The 15,445-nt window shown below is 44.3% G+C and overlaps 1 protein-coding gene across 6 annotated transcripts in view; it reads left to right on the top strand.

Annotated features, from left to right (window-relative positions):
• PFKP (phosphofructokinase, platelet) overlaps positions 1–15,445 on the top strand; it is an 85,164-nt gene that overhangs the window by 2,303 nt on the left and 67,416 nt on the right. The window lies entirely within an intron of this gene.

Raw genomic sequence — 15,445 nt, 5'->3', positions numbered from 1 at the left:
TTTACCTGGGGTTAGCTAACCCCTTCCACAATACGGGGGCAGAAGGGATCTGCCACCCCAGAGAACGGGGCAGGCAAGCTGCTTCCCTTGACAATCAGCGACTGGCTTGGCTCCTTTTGCAGCCGTCCGCCCTATGACGGTGCTCCCAGTTGTGCTGAAATCATTCCAGGAGCCGTCGGGATCCGGGCACCTGAGCCCTCCTAGCGCCATTTTCCTTTGAAACTGTGACAGTGAGTTCCTCGGAGCAGCATAGCAGCACGTCCAGCGAGAGGCTGAGCCCTGCCACTCGCTTCCGCCTGGCTGCGGATCACATCGCGTAGGAGCAGCGCCTTTAAAAAAAGAAAAAAAAGGTCTGACATCGCTGTCTCCACCGGGCGCTATAGTGCAACATTTAAACAACTCTCCAAAGTAAATCGATCGGCCCTAGATTCGATTCTCTGCAAAGTGTAGCAAAAATAAAAAGCGAGGAGCGTTTGGGGAGCCCTGCCCAAGCTCCGGGACTGTTTTGCAAAGCCTATGAGCAGGGTACGCTGGATGTCGTCCAAGAGGTTTTGTAGGCAACATCCTTTCATTTCTTTCAGGAGAAGCGAGACTAAACCCAACCTTAGGGCTTCAGTGGGTCTGTCTGAGTGGCATTAAGGACTCATTTACATAACTGGGTTGGGATTTGGGAACAGTTCAGAAGACTGAAGTATACAACCTCCATTCTGCATCACATCCTGGGAGGGGAACAGAATAAGGAGGCATATGAGTCATGACCTTTCAAAGTCATTTGTACCACGTGGGGCCGAGGGTAATGTAGAGAGAATATTGAGGTCTGTAGTTGAGAGTTTTTATATTAAAAACAAGCAGATTAACAGTTTTGGAAGAACTAAGTGGTACAAAGTAATCCTGTTTTAAATTGGGAGGATTTTCTATTCTTTAACTGATTTTTCCATGCCCCATTTGCTTTAACTTCTTGAATATTTACAACAGAAATTTGTTTCTACGGACAACAGGAATGGATATCATTACAGTGACACCTGTTAGTGCTGCATTATATGATGGCTTCTGAGTTTTCCCCCACTGTTAACCTGTATTTTCACTGAAGCAGCAGGCACATGTCTGCACTGTTGCAGGCAGATGCTTGACCTAGAAAATCTCAGCCCAAGAGTTTACTATTTTGGGTGTTTTTTGTACTTTTTAATAATTTAAAAGTGGCCTTTTTAAAAGTGAAATATTACATGTCTTTTATATTTAAAGTATATATTAATGTTCAAGATGTGGCATCTTCAAATTTACAACTGTTAATCTCCTTAAGGGTTTTTTAGTGTGTATATAGTATTATGGGTCCAAGATGCTTAAATCTGTATTAATACACATTCACAGCACATATTATAGCAGCTCCCTTGCAACAGTCAGGATTTAATCAGTGTATTTACAGTGTAGATGTACTTTCCACCATTTTGTGTGGTGGATATAAGCAGTGTATTGGGGATTTAGTGTAAGTGAAAATGTTACAGATAATTTGTGCTTGTAAAGTGTACTCTGTACTTGCTGTGTCAGCACTACAATTTTGGCCACCCAGCTATTAAATGGGGAAACAAACCCAGTAACTGGTATTCTGTCTCTTGATGTATATTGTGATTGAACATTGACAGCTGATTCTCAAGGATCTATCAGCTTGATGTGCCAGATTCTGGACTACATCCAAATGCGGTTGGTGCAGTTTTGGAGGGAGGGGCATGAGAAGGGGTCTTTAAGCAGCTCTTATGCCCTCAGATCCTGGGGTTTGCACGTCATGGGTTGGTCCTTGGCAAAATGTAGAACAGTCTCAGGGCTACTTTATGTCGGCTGTCAGTGACCCCCCCCAAGGCCATTCTGGCAGTTACAAGTCACTGAGGCACGAAGAGTGTCCCCTAGGCAAATTGTTAATGTTAGGACCATGGGGAGGGTGGTAGAGGAACAGCAATTACAGTGGCCCAGGATCCCTTATATAGAGGGAATTCTGTATTGGCTAGGGCTAACAGATTGGTGGGACAATGTAAAGTGGCCAGGGAATGGCTGAGAATCTGGACTGCTGTTCTTTAAAACTCCAGTGTAACCTTAACCACAAAACAGGATGTTCGGGTAACTTCAAGGTTTGAATGCTGTGAAAGATAATCTGAGTGAGGGGCCTGAGACTGTGAATTCCGTGTGCAGGTGCATTGGGCTGTTGGTCCCGCTGTGTTGGGCCTGGACATGTTAATACTGGCACCGGTGGATGAATTTATACACCAGCCACTGGCTCCTGAGGTGTGGATCCTCTTTCAATAGAATGTCACCCTCCCCTTATTCTCTGTCACCCACAGGAAGTGAGTTGTTCTGTGTGTTTTAGAACATAAAAATCTAAATGACAGTCGTGTAAATTTATATACTTGCCTCAGCTCTTCCTCACCCCATCCCTTCATTTGCTTGTTACTCTTACTCTTTGGTTTTGAGCTCTTAAAGTTAAGAGCTATGTCATGTTTTTTTATTTGTATGGTAAAACACCTAGCACACTTTTGGGCACTAATGAAATAGTCATAGCCTTCTGGGTTACACAGCCCAGAGCCCAGATCATGGCTCTGTGGTAGGCAGACCTGTGCAGCAGTTTCATCACCTACTGCTTTACAGTCTTATATTGCCCCAGTCCATTACATGCCCCCCAAAGAAAACAAACCCTTTTCTGCACCCAAAATTGTAGAATTTATATGTATATTGTATAATGGTTGCTAAGTGTGTTATGTATATACATAATTTGAAGATAGCTTCATGGATTTGTTTTACATTTTGTAAATAAATCTGAAGAATAATTTATTTGCTAAAAAAGTTGACATGTCATGTTTCAACATACATTTTACAGATAGGAAATGAACATTTTATAGTTAATGGCAATTTGTATAGACTTTTTCAGTATTCACTGTATCTGGTGTTTTGGAGATGTTACTTCTAAAATTAAAAAAGTGACTTGTGTCACAAATCAATTTCTAAGTGATTGGTGCTAATTTTTTTTTAAGAGGCAGAGAAGGCATTTTGAGGGGAAACAAGCCTAAAATCCCCAAGATGCTATTGTGTGTGTATATATATATATATATATATGTAAAATTATTTCTCTAAACATATGCAGTATAGAAGACATGCTAGCATATGCATTTACACAATAGAATATCTTGTTGGAGAGGGTTCAGAGAAGAGCCATGAGAATGATTAAAGGATTTAAAAACCTGCTTTATAGTGTAAGACTCGAGCTCAGTCTATTTAGTTAAAGAAAGAGAAGGTTATGGGATGACTTTATTTAAATCTATAAGTACCTGCATAGGGAACAAGTATTTAAAAATTGGCTCTTCAATCTAGCAGAGAAAAGTATAACACGATGAAAAGTATAACAACCTTCAATGGCTGGAAGTTGAAGATGGACAAATTCAGATTGGAAATAAGGTGTATATTTTTAACAGTGAGAGTAGAATCATAGAATATCAGGGTTGGAAGGGACCTCAGGAGGTCATCTAGTCCAACCCCCTGCTCAAAGCAGGACCAATTCCCAATTAAATCATCCCAGCCAGGGCTTTGTCAAGCCTGATCTTAAAAACTTCTAAGGAAGGAGATTCTACCACCTCCCTAGGTAACGCGTTCCAGTGTTTCACCACCCTCCTAGTGAAAAAGTTTTTCCTAATATCCAACCTAAACCCCCCCCACTGCAACTTGAGACCATTACTCCTTGTCCTGTCCTCTTCTACCACTGAGAATAGTCTAGAACCATCCTCTCTGGAACTCCCTTTCAGGTAGTTGAAAGCAGCTATCAAATCCCCCCTCAGTCTTCTCTTCTGCAGACTAAACAATCCAATGTTCCCTCAGCCTCTCCTCATAAGTCATGTGTTCCAGACCCCTAATCATTTTTGTTGCCCTTCGCTGGACTCTCTCCAATTTATCCACATCCTTCTTGTAGTGTGGGCTCAAAACTGGACACAGTACTCCAGATGAGGCCTCACCAATGTCGAATAGAGGGGGACGATCATGTCCCTTGATCTGCTCGCTATGCCCCTACTTATACATCCCAAAATGCCATTGGCCTTCTTGGCAACAAGGGCACACTGCTGACTCATATCCAGCTTCTCGTCCACTGTCACTCCTAGGTCCTTTTCCACAGAACTGCTGCTTAGCCATTCGGTCCCTAGTCTGTAGCTGTGCATTGGGTTCTTCCGTCCTAAGTGCAGGACCCTGCACTTATCCTTATTGAACCTCATCAGATTTCTTTTGGCCCAATCCTCCAATTTGTCTAGGTCCCTCTGTATCCTATCCCTGCCCTCCAGCGTATCTACCACTCCTCCCAGTTTAGTATCATCCGCAAATTTGCTGAGAGTGCAAACCACACCATCCTCCAGATCATTTATGAAGATATTGAACAAAACCGGCCCCAGGACCGACCCCTGGGGCACTCCACTTGACACCGGCTGCCAACTAGATATGGAGCCATTGATCACTACCGGTTGAGCCCGACAATCTAGCCAACTTTCTACCCACCTTATAGTGCATTCATCTAGCCCATACTTCTTTAACTTGCTGACAAGAATACTGTGGGAGACCGTGTCAAAAGCTTTGCTAAAGTCAAGAAACAATACATCCACTGCTTTCCCCTCATCCACAGAACCAGTAATCTCATCATAGAAGGCGATTAGATTAGTCAGGCATGACCTTCCCTTGGTGAATCCATGCTGACTGTTCCATGCTGATCACTTTCCTCTCATGTAAGTGCTTCAGGATTGATTCTTTGAGGACCTGCTCCATGATTTTTCCGGGGACTGAGGTGAGGCTGACTGGCCTGTAGTTCCCAGGATCCTCCTTCTTCCCTTTTTTAAAGATTGGCACTACATTAGCCTTTTTCCAGTCATCCGGGACTTCCCCCTTTCGCCACGAGTTTTCAAAGATAATGGCCAATGGCTCTGCAATCACAGCCGCCAATTCCTTCAGCACTCTTGGATGCAACTCGTCCGGCCCCATGGACTTGTGCACGTTCAGCTTTTCTAAATAGTGCCTAACCACCTCTTTCTCCACAGAGGGCTGGCCATCTATTCCCCATGTTGTGATGCCCAGCGCAGCAGTCTGGGAGCTGACCTTGTTAGTGAAGACAGAGGCAAAAAAAGCATTGAGTACATTAGCTTTTTCCACATCCTCTGTCACTAGGTTGCCTCCCTCATTCATTAAGGGGCCCACACTTTCCTTGGCTTTCTTCTTGTTGCCAACATACCTGAAGAAACCCTTCTTGTTACTCTTGACATCTCTCGCTAGCTGCAGCTCCAGGTGTGATTTGGCCCTCCTGATTTCATTCCTACATGCCCGAGCAATATTTTTATACTCTTCCCTGGTCATATGTCCAACCTTCCACTTCTTGTAAGCTTCTTTTTTATGTTTAAGATCCGCTAGGATTTCACCATTAAGCCAAGCTGGTCGCCTGCCATATTTACTATTCTTTCGACACATGGGGATGGTTTGTCCTTGTAACCTCAACAGGGATTCCTTGAAATACAGCCAGCTCTCCTGGACTCCTTTCCCCTTCATGTTAGTCCCCCAGGGGATCCTACCTATCCTTTCCCTGAGGGAGTCGAAGTCTGCTTTCCTGAAGTCCAGGGTCCGTATCCTGCTGCTTACCTTTCTTCCCTGTGTCAGGATCCTGAAGTCAACCAACTCATGGTCACTGCCTCCCAGGTTCCCATCCACTTTTGCTTCCCCTACTAATTCTTCCCGGTTTGTGAGCAGCAGGTCAAGAAAAGCTCTCCCCCTAGTTGGCTCCTCTAGCACTTGCACCAGGAAATTGTCCCCTACGCTGTCCAAAAACTTCCTGGATTGTCTATGCACCACTGTATTGCTCTCCCAGCAGATATCTGGAAAATTAAAGTCACCCATGAGAACCAGAGCATGCGATCTAGTAGCTTCTGCGATCTGCCAGAAGAAAGCAATTAATTAACCACTGGAACAACATATGAAGGGTTGTTGTGGATTCTTCATCACTGATGATTTTTTAAATCAGGATTGGATGTTTTTCTAAAAAATCTGCTCTAGGAATTAATTTGAGGAAATTCCATGTCCTGTGTTATACAGGATGTCAGACTTGAGGATTGTAAAGGTCCTTAGAATCTATGGATATATAAATAATTTGGTAATAATTTTGTGTTATAGCAGTGCTTTTGTGTTTAGGAAACAATCTGTCTAAAAAGAAAATGGTAATTCAGAAGGATTTTAATTATGTTGCCATATTTTAAATGGCTATTTTAGCCACAATTTAGTCTCTAAGCCACTGTTGAAATCCTCTGTGTGTATCGTTGGTGTACTGAGTAATGAGGACCAAGTCTCGTGACTACTGAGTACATCCATTTTCCAGTAGTAATTATACAATTACATTTCATAGATACTCTAATGGAAATGCTGGTTGTAAGAAGCCAAAAGGTAATGAAATAATACATTGTTTACCAGTGTTTTATTAGTCAAGTTGTGCTTCAGGAGAGACTTCATGCTTTCCTCTGTAGATATCTTTTTATATATTTGAATGCACTCTGGCCAAAATATTCAGATGTAAGTACCCAATGGTAGGTATTTAAAGCCCTATATAGGTTTTATGACATCACTAGATTATTCAATACTGAACAGCAACAGATTCTTCAGTGTAAGCTCTGAGTACTGAACACTTCTGGAAATTGGCTAGGTGCTTGCCTTTAAGCACCCAAGTCTGAAAATATTGCCATCTGTGCACAGAGGCAAACAGATTCCAAGGTCTGAAGGGACCATTGTGATCATCTGGTCTAACTTGTATAACATAGGCCATAGAACTTGTCCAAAATGATTCCTAGAGCAGATCTGTGAGGAAAAAACATTTAGTCTTGATTTAAAAATTGCGAGCCATGGAGTGCAAAATAGTCACACAGTGTTGAGCAATGGTAACGTGTATATTAAATAGCCAAGCTATACATTTTCAGTGAGGGTATACAGAATGGCCTGAGGCAATGGTTCTCTTCTCCATACTGGCAACCCATGATGCAATAGACAAAAGCTTTGGGATCCATCCACCTCTTATTTAGGCTACATATACAGTATGAGCCAAGGGTGTGACTCATGCGAGCTGTCATTGAGCTAAGGGGAGTGTAAATAGCAGCGTAGCTGCTGTAGCATGAGTAGCAGTAGTAGAGGCATGGTGTAGCTGTGCCTCATACAACTTGCCTGAAGCTTAGGGGTCTGTACTCGGCCTGACTCAACCATGGCATCCGCTACTGCTCCCCATGCTACTGTGGCTACACTACTATTTATACTCACACTATTCAATGTGAGCTAGCCTGAGCATGTGTACAAGAATAGGAGAATTACAGCCCTACACCTCATAGTATAGGTGTAGCTTTAGACAGAAGGGGGAGAGTAGTTGTAACCTCTTGAAACCTGGTTACAAGCCTAAGTGTTGCTCACATATCCGCCTTTTGAGCCACTTCTTCTGACATGGCTTTCATACTTCGAGATTTACGTAATTGTATCAATAGGAAAACACACATGAGTTTGGGGTCATCTTCCTAAAATGTTGTGTAGAAGTAATTTAAGTAGTTAGTTGGATAAACAAGTTGTTTATTGAAGAAAACTGTATGCTTAAAGTACTCTGTGGGACAGTTGCACTGTAAATCTTTTGAGGCACTGAAGTGGAACTATTGCTTTACAAATAATAATTATCAATCTAAGTGTTTGGTAAAAGTTGTGAAATTCTCACTGATGGCTGGAAAACCAGGTTGTGTGAATGCCTTATTGTGTATATTAACCCAAGCTGATATTCCTGGACTAGAATCTTCCCATCTTTACCAAATAGACACGGAAAATGTAAATGTGTGGAAACAACCCTGGATTTTTATATACATTTTTAGCTTTGCATTGGCATCCTGTTTCAAAAGTAAACTTCTCAAACTGAAAGCAGCAGCGAGTTCTTAAAATGGAAACAGAAAAGAGAAGTTGGTTTAAAATGAATAAGCATGGAACCGGCAAAAAAATGCTGCTTACACTGAGAAGGAAATGAATAATTTAACATTAGAAAAAGTTTAGTACTAAAGCAAATTATATTTTCTGAGCCTTTTAGTCATGTAACTTTTTTAGTGAATTTGTTACCTGTCTTTTGAAATGGTACATCTATTGTAACTCTGATTTTTTTGGTGGAGTTGAGTTCCTCAGCATTAGGAAAACTGCTCAAAATGAATACATGTAAAATCATATAAACAGACAAGAAAAAAAAAAGTTTGAACTGAAAAAAAAAAGTGTCTTACATAACAAATAGGGCTAAAACACACATGTAAAACCATACAGTAACTAAAATGTACTGCATCAGTAGAGACCCTCTACTTTATTAAAAAAATGAGCAAAATAGTGTTCAAAAACGTTTTCCTTTCCCTTCACACTTTTAATGAAGAAACTGTTACAAAGGTTAATCAACGAAGGGAGAAAAATCCTATTTAACATCAGGATACCTGAATTAGTGGGATTTAGGAGCCTCTTATCCAGTCATTGTGTATGAGACGGCTATAACTGCCAACTCTAAAGGGTCAGAGAAATCAGTATTTTATGCTTAATTTATTTTTTATTGATTTAAGTTGCCTTTCACCATAGCAATTAGGTGCTTACTTACATCGAGCAGCCAGCAATGGGTACTAATAATGAATCACCGCTGCTGTCTCCTGAAATGTTAGCGTATATGCTGGCACCAAGTCAAAAAGTTAAAAAAAAAAACCACAAAAAAACCCCCCAAAAAACCCAAACAACTCAAACGAAGGTTAAACAAGTTTCTAATAACATGTCCACACTTGGATTCTGCTCAATTACCAACAATGAGGGAAAGATAAGTCACCTTACCATTATTATTTGTACTCCCATAATGCCTAGGGGCCCTAGTCAAACATGTCCACACTTGGATTCTGCTCAATTACCAACAATGAGGGAAAGATAAGTCACCTTACCATTATTATTTGTACTCCCATAATGCCTAGGGGCCCTAGTCATGGATCATGTCACTATTGAGCTAGGTGTTGTACAAAGTGTGGCGGTCTCATTGTCTGACCTTATAGTCCGTCTCCCCAGTGGCTTCCACTATCTCATATGGTCCATGCCAGCTGGCTAGGAGTTTGCTTTCTGCTGTCGGCACTATCACCATCACCCGTTCCCCTGGCTGAAATCTCTGTAGTTTCACCCAACGGTTGTAATATGTCCGCTGGGCCTCTTGTGCTTTTTCCAAATGTTCTCGTACTATAGGGGTTACTCGAGTTATTCGCTCTCTCATCTGTGTCACGTGCTGAATGACATTCTTTCCTGGGTTGGGTTATTCTTCTCAGTCCTCCTTTGCAATATCTAATATTCTGTGTGGGTGGCGTCCGTATAGTAGTTCAAAGGGAGAGAAACCACTGGACGCCTGGGGGACTTCCCATATAGCAAACATTAGATACGGTAGAAGGGTATCCCAGTCTTTTCCATCCTGTACTACCACCGTCCGGATCATACTTTTAAGGGTACGGTTAAACTGCTTGACCAGTCCATCTGTTTGTGGATGGTAGACTGAGGTCCGTATGGCCTGGATGCGGGGTAGGGTTTTTGCTACTGCCTTGGATGTGGGGTTTCTTAAAGGAATGGTTTCTGGATACTGCATGGCATAGTTAAAGATGACTGGTATGTTTCGGTGGCCCCACGCCAATCTTTCCAGTGGGCCCACTATGTCCATGGCTATCCTCTCGAAAGGGACTTCAATAATAGGCAAAGGTACTAATGGGGCCCGCAAATGAGGTCAGGGGCTATGCAACTGGCATTAGGGCAGGAGGCACAATAGCGCTGGACCTCTGCACGTATTCCTGGCCAATAAAACCTTTTCAGGATTCTGTCCAGTGTCTTGTCTACTCCTAGATGTCCCCCAAATAGATGACTGTGAGCTAACTCTAGTACTGCCCTTGTGTGTTTCCGTGGGACTAAGAGTTGCTCTACTTCTTCCCCTCGTATTTGCGTTATGCTGTACAACAGATCGCGTTTGAGCACATAATATGGCCTTGGGCCTTTGGTCTTTCCTTCTATGGGTACTCTATTTACTTGCACTACCTCCTCCCTCACATTCGCATATAGCGAGTCGTTGGCTTGGTCCTGCCCGAAATCCTCACTTGCGGTACCAATCTGACGTAATTCCAGGGGGCCTGTTTCTACTCCGCCCCCTGGGTTGCCACTACTTGGGCTAGGAACCTCCTCAGAGTCCAAACTGGCCTGAATATCTCCTGGCCTCCTGAACGGGTTCTCCTACCAACAAGAGAGGTTTTCAGGTTCTCTGCTAGAATCATGGTCCCTCATCTTTTATCTGCCCTCCTTTCCTGCCTATACTTTTGGCGTTTTCTGGGGGATGAGAATAACTCTGGGGCAAATTCAGCAAACATTGGGGTGAGGCTATCTGTAGGTGCCTCTGTCTCAGCCTGGGGGTTGCTACCCTCCCCTGGCTCTACTGGGAGGAGTAAGCCCTCAAACCTGGGGAAGTCCCTACCAATTAAGACAGGGTAGGGGAGCCCAGGGACCACCCCTGCAGTCACCCTGGTAGTATTCCCCTGGATCTCAATCCGTACCGGGATTGTGGGGTAGAAATTTACGGTGCCATGAACACGTTACCCCTGTGGTTTTGGCCCGGGTTACTTGGTCTTGCCCCACCAACTTCCCCAAGACCAGTGTGACAGTACTCCTGGAATCTACTAATGCTATGGTTTCGATACCATTCATTTTTATTGGTCTTGTATACCCATGCGAGGTCATTGCGACCCCTACCGGGCCGATTAGGCCACATTGCTCTCCGTGATCCCCCAGATTACATTGCATAGGCTCTTCCCTGTTGGGGCATATAGCAGCCCAATGCCCCAATTCCCCACACTTGTTAACACCGCCCCCTTATTCTGGTTGCCACCCTCTGCCTGGGGCTCTTTGGCTGCCCCCCACCCAGCCCTCTCTTTTCAAACCCCCAGGTCCCTTCTTGGCCTCAGGCCATTCCTTGGTGTCTTTCCTCCTAGTTATGGTACTGGAGTTCGACAGTCCGGGGCCTTGGGTTTGGGACTGGTTTGCTGTGTCTCACCCCCTGGGGTCTGGAACAGTTCGCGGGCTGCCAGCTGTCTGTCCACGAGGGAGACCAACTCATCATAGGTGGAGGGGTCATTCTGGCCAACCCAAGCCCATAGGCCTGGTGGTAGCCCCCTCCTATACTGGTCCAGTACCAGGAGTTCCATCATCTCCTCAGAGCTGAGGGCCTCAGGGCGCAGCCATTTCCGAGTCAGGTGGATCAGGTCAAACAATTTCGATCGGGGTGTCTTGTCCTCCGTATACTTCCACCCATGGAACCTCTGGGCTCGCAATGCAGTCGTTAATCCAGATCTGCCCAGGATCTCTGCCTTCAGTTGCGGGTAATCTGCTGCAGTCTCCACGGCCATATCGTAGACTACCTTCTGGGCCTCCCCACACAGGAACGGGGTGAGGATACCAGACCTCTGATCTTGGGGCCAGGCCTCCCACAGGGCTGCTCTTTCAAAAGCCAGGAGGTATGCCTCCACATCATCCTCCCGTGTCATTTTCTGTAGGCAGTAGCTGGGCCGTATGGTCTGGGTCCCGTCGCAGTTGTGGTTCAGCTCCATAAGGGCCTTCCTCTGGTTCACCAGCTCTTGCAGCAGAGCTCGGTCCTGGGCAGCCTGACTCATCAACAGATGATTAGTCTCCTGCTGCATCTGAGTCGCCTCCTGTTGGGCGGTTGCTTGGACCCGGGTAGCCTCCTGCTGGGCTGCGGTGGCTTGTATTAGGGCTTTGACCACGTCATCCATCTTGGGGATGGGAGGGTTTTGGCTAACCCTGGTTTAAGTCCCCAGCGCGTAGATCCCACCACTAACACCACGTGTGGCAAATTGCCAGCACTACTATCATGAATCTCCCGTTTTCTCTTCTTGGGGGGGGTGTTCAGGGCACCATTTCTTGCCCCTTAACTGGGGTCTTAACTGCCACTAGTGTCCTAGGGGAGGGGAGTGGAGAGGAAGAGACCCGGGCCCGCCCTCTACTCCAGGTCCCGGTCCAGGGGCCCTAGGGATAGCAGTAAACCGCTTGAACTAGCAGTTCCTTCCCCTGGGCTACTTCCCTTTCCTGCCCTTCAGCTTGTGGGGCTTCCTGCCGTCCCTCTGCACAAACCAGGTGTTCCTTTACCTAGGGTCTTAGTCTTCTTAACCCACCACAGCACTTCTCCAAACTCTCCTTTGCTTCCCTCCAAACTGCTCTCTACTGCAACACCAATCCACTCTGCTTCAGCTCCTCCTCTTGTTTGATTGAAGCAGGGGGGTTTTATCAAGTGACTGGCTTCAGGTGCTCCAGTTTGTTTCAGGTGCTTTAATCTATAGCAAACTTTCTTCCCTCTACAGGGAAGAAGGCTCTCCTGCTGCCCTCTGGCCATGCTGTATCACAAAAGACAGAACACAAACATGGCCCTTCCTCCAAAGAGTTGACAATCGAAGTCACTGGCAGGTTCACCCCAGATAGCTGAAAAGAAAGTGCTTCCTTCCCTGGCCTTAAGAGATGTGATGCAGTTAATGTGTCCTTGACATTTCAGGGTTTTAAAGATTATCACCAGCACCTTGAGTTGAACCCAGGAGGGAGAGAGAGAAACAATACAAAGACCTGATCATGAGTGTTGTGTTCGCAGGTCTCCTCTGGTTGGGCAGAAGACAGTTATATTTTGCTCGAGCTGAAGCTTCAAGGTGGTCTTAGATGTTAGGCCTAAGTATGGGTTATTACCATAGTGTAGTCTGGAGGTGCAACGGTGTTACTGGCTGGGAAGAATTCTGCATTAGAAGGGGGTGATCAGACTCCTCACAAGCCACAGATGATTAAAATAAATGTGTTGCAGCTGTAACCTGAAAAACCAGGATCAGCGACTGATCCATTAGGAGCTTAATTTAGAAAACATTGACAAGAGGCAGGCATGCATTGTCAGGAGATGATGCAGGTGATGCCTTTGCCCAGTCCATTAAATGCTTCTTCATGCCCACAAGAATCTCTTCTGTTTTAGCTGGTGCAAGTTACATTCATTCTGAATCTCAGCCTGTCCATTTTCCTTCCAGTCAGTCGCAGACTTGGGCTAATGAAACTGTTAGTCAGTGGAAGACAGACACAGAACTCTGTGTTGGTCAGTATTTATTATATCTGCAAAACATCTTGGAATCAATCCATACATGTTGAACAGGAAAGGTGACAAGGTGGAACCCTGAAGGATGCAGCAGTTGAGAGCTTTCCAGAAGGATGAAAGTGGGGAAGGAGAAAACTCAATGAATGGCCATTCTGAACACATCTGTAAGACCCTATAGACAAATCAAGGGAACCAAAAGCAGCCGATAGTTCTAAAAAGAAGCATGGCCTTTACCCTGTTCATCACTATAGGGATGTAATTAACCATCAGTATCTATAGAGACTTGGTTTAGAGAAACAGTATTCTGCATAAAAATGTTAGTATGCTAAGTGACACTTGCATCTCTTCTTGCTCTTCAGTTGGCAGAGACCGCAAATGCCATAGAGAACAGATTTTGGAGGTGAAGAGTGCCTTGTGCCACACTCTACAGCAATTGCTGCATCCTCCCTGGCCTTGGTCGATACTTGAAAGTCCAGATCTTCAGCCAGTGGAAATTGATGTCGCTGCATTGACTTAAAAAACCTGACCCAAAGTGTATGTGGTTTCTGGAAGGAGAATTGCCTCTTTGAATGGATATTTGCTACTATCTTGCTCTCCCTAGCTGACAGACTTGTTTTCCTCACTGGGTATGCCTGCACTTGGAGCTGGGGTGCCATTCCCTGCCCATGTAGGCATACTTGCACTGGCTGTCATCAAACTGGCATGCTAAAAATAGTAGCGTGGCTTCTCCGCTGACATAGCTACTGCCGTTTGTTGGGGGTGGTTTAATATCAGTAGGGGAGCGCTTTCCCATTGACATAGAGTGGCGACACGAGAGATCTTACAGCTGCATCAGTACAGGTCTCTAGTGTAGACATAGCCTTAATGTTCAGTTCTTCCACAATAAGAGACTTCTGTTTAATAACAGATACTTTATTTGTGTTGTGTTCCTAAGTAAGAGGCACTTGAGGAAACCTCAGGGTCACTGGGACCTTCACACTAATCAATTTCAACATTCACAAAGAGGTTAGTTCAGTGGGTCTTTAAATACTTCCTTGGCAGTGATAGTATCTAGGCTCCCTGAGGACAGGCCATATGCATGACTTTGCTTGTGGATTTGGAGATTCAGGTCAACTCTGTTGTGTGGTTTGATCATCTTATGAGTTTCAAATCAGGGATTATTTTGCACCTACATCATCAGCAGAGCTGATCTATTTCTTTGCTATTTCCAGTAACTAATGAATCCTATTGATCTGGGGGACTGTAGATACTATACTATATTTGATGCTGTGTTGTATCTGTAAATCCAAGGAGAGTGCTGATCAGCTGTTAGAGAAGTCTCTCAGCTTCCTTGCCCCTCTCTTATAGCTCTGTATTTGTTTCTTATGCCTGGGGTCTGTTGGTAATTCTCCATGTTTTTTTTCATGAGTAATATTCGCCACGGTAGATGGAGAGAGCCATTATAATAGACACCACATTCTTTTAGACTCTTTGAATTGACACCCATTGGGTGTGCTATAAAATGGTTCTGTGGAACATATTTGCTGCTTAATATATGGAAGTATTAATACTGATTTACACAAGTATGACATCATTCAGCCAAGTGTTTCAATTTGTCAGGCATCTATGAAAAGAGTACTCCGGGCTCCATTGTGAGCTGCAGAACATCCCCGCACAGGGGAGTAAGATGCCATAAGGCACTCCCTTACCCATGCTATCCACATCACAGATGTGTACTCAAGGGGAGAACTGCTGGCACTGGGTTGCTACTCCCCACTCCTCCCGCAATCATGTGGTTCTGCTCTTCGACAACACACCATCTGTGCAGCTGAGCTGGTTTGGAAGAAAGTGAGCTGGACCAGGAAAAAATGCTAGCACAGCTTACTTTCCCCTCTGGAGTGAGGGGAGGCAGGCACTGAATTGTGCCTGCAAGTCTTGCAAATTGCAAAGTGCCAAACCACCAGTCTTATGTCATTTATCAGTCACCACTTTCTAATTACTGTTTATTCTGATAATATCTTGACAATTTCATCAAGCTCCCCTGTTCAGTGTCCATATAATGATGGTACTAAAACAAATAACTCTGCCCCCTTCAACTTATAGAGCTGGCTGCATTGTCAGTATGTACATTTCTGTTATAGTAAAAGCTTTTTTTTCTGTTTAGGAACAATTTATAGCTTCCAATTCCTTCGTCGTTGTTGTTGTTGGATTTTGTTTTAGACAAAGGTATTTCAAGTTAATATTAGAAAATTGAGATAACCTTGCATAATTTTGTAATAA

This window comes from Lepidochelys kempii, chromosome 2 (genome assembly GCF_965140265.1).
Source record: "Lepidochelys kempii isolate rLepKem1 chromosome 2, rLepKem1.hap2, whole genome shotgun sequence".
Classification (NCBI taxonomy): domain Eukaryota; kingdom Metazoa; phylum Chordata; order Testudines; family Cheloniidae; genus Lepidochelys; species Lepidochelys kempii.
This window is presented reverse-complemented; position numbering and strand designations above follow the sequence as displayed.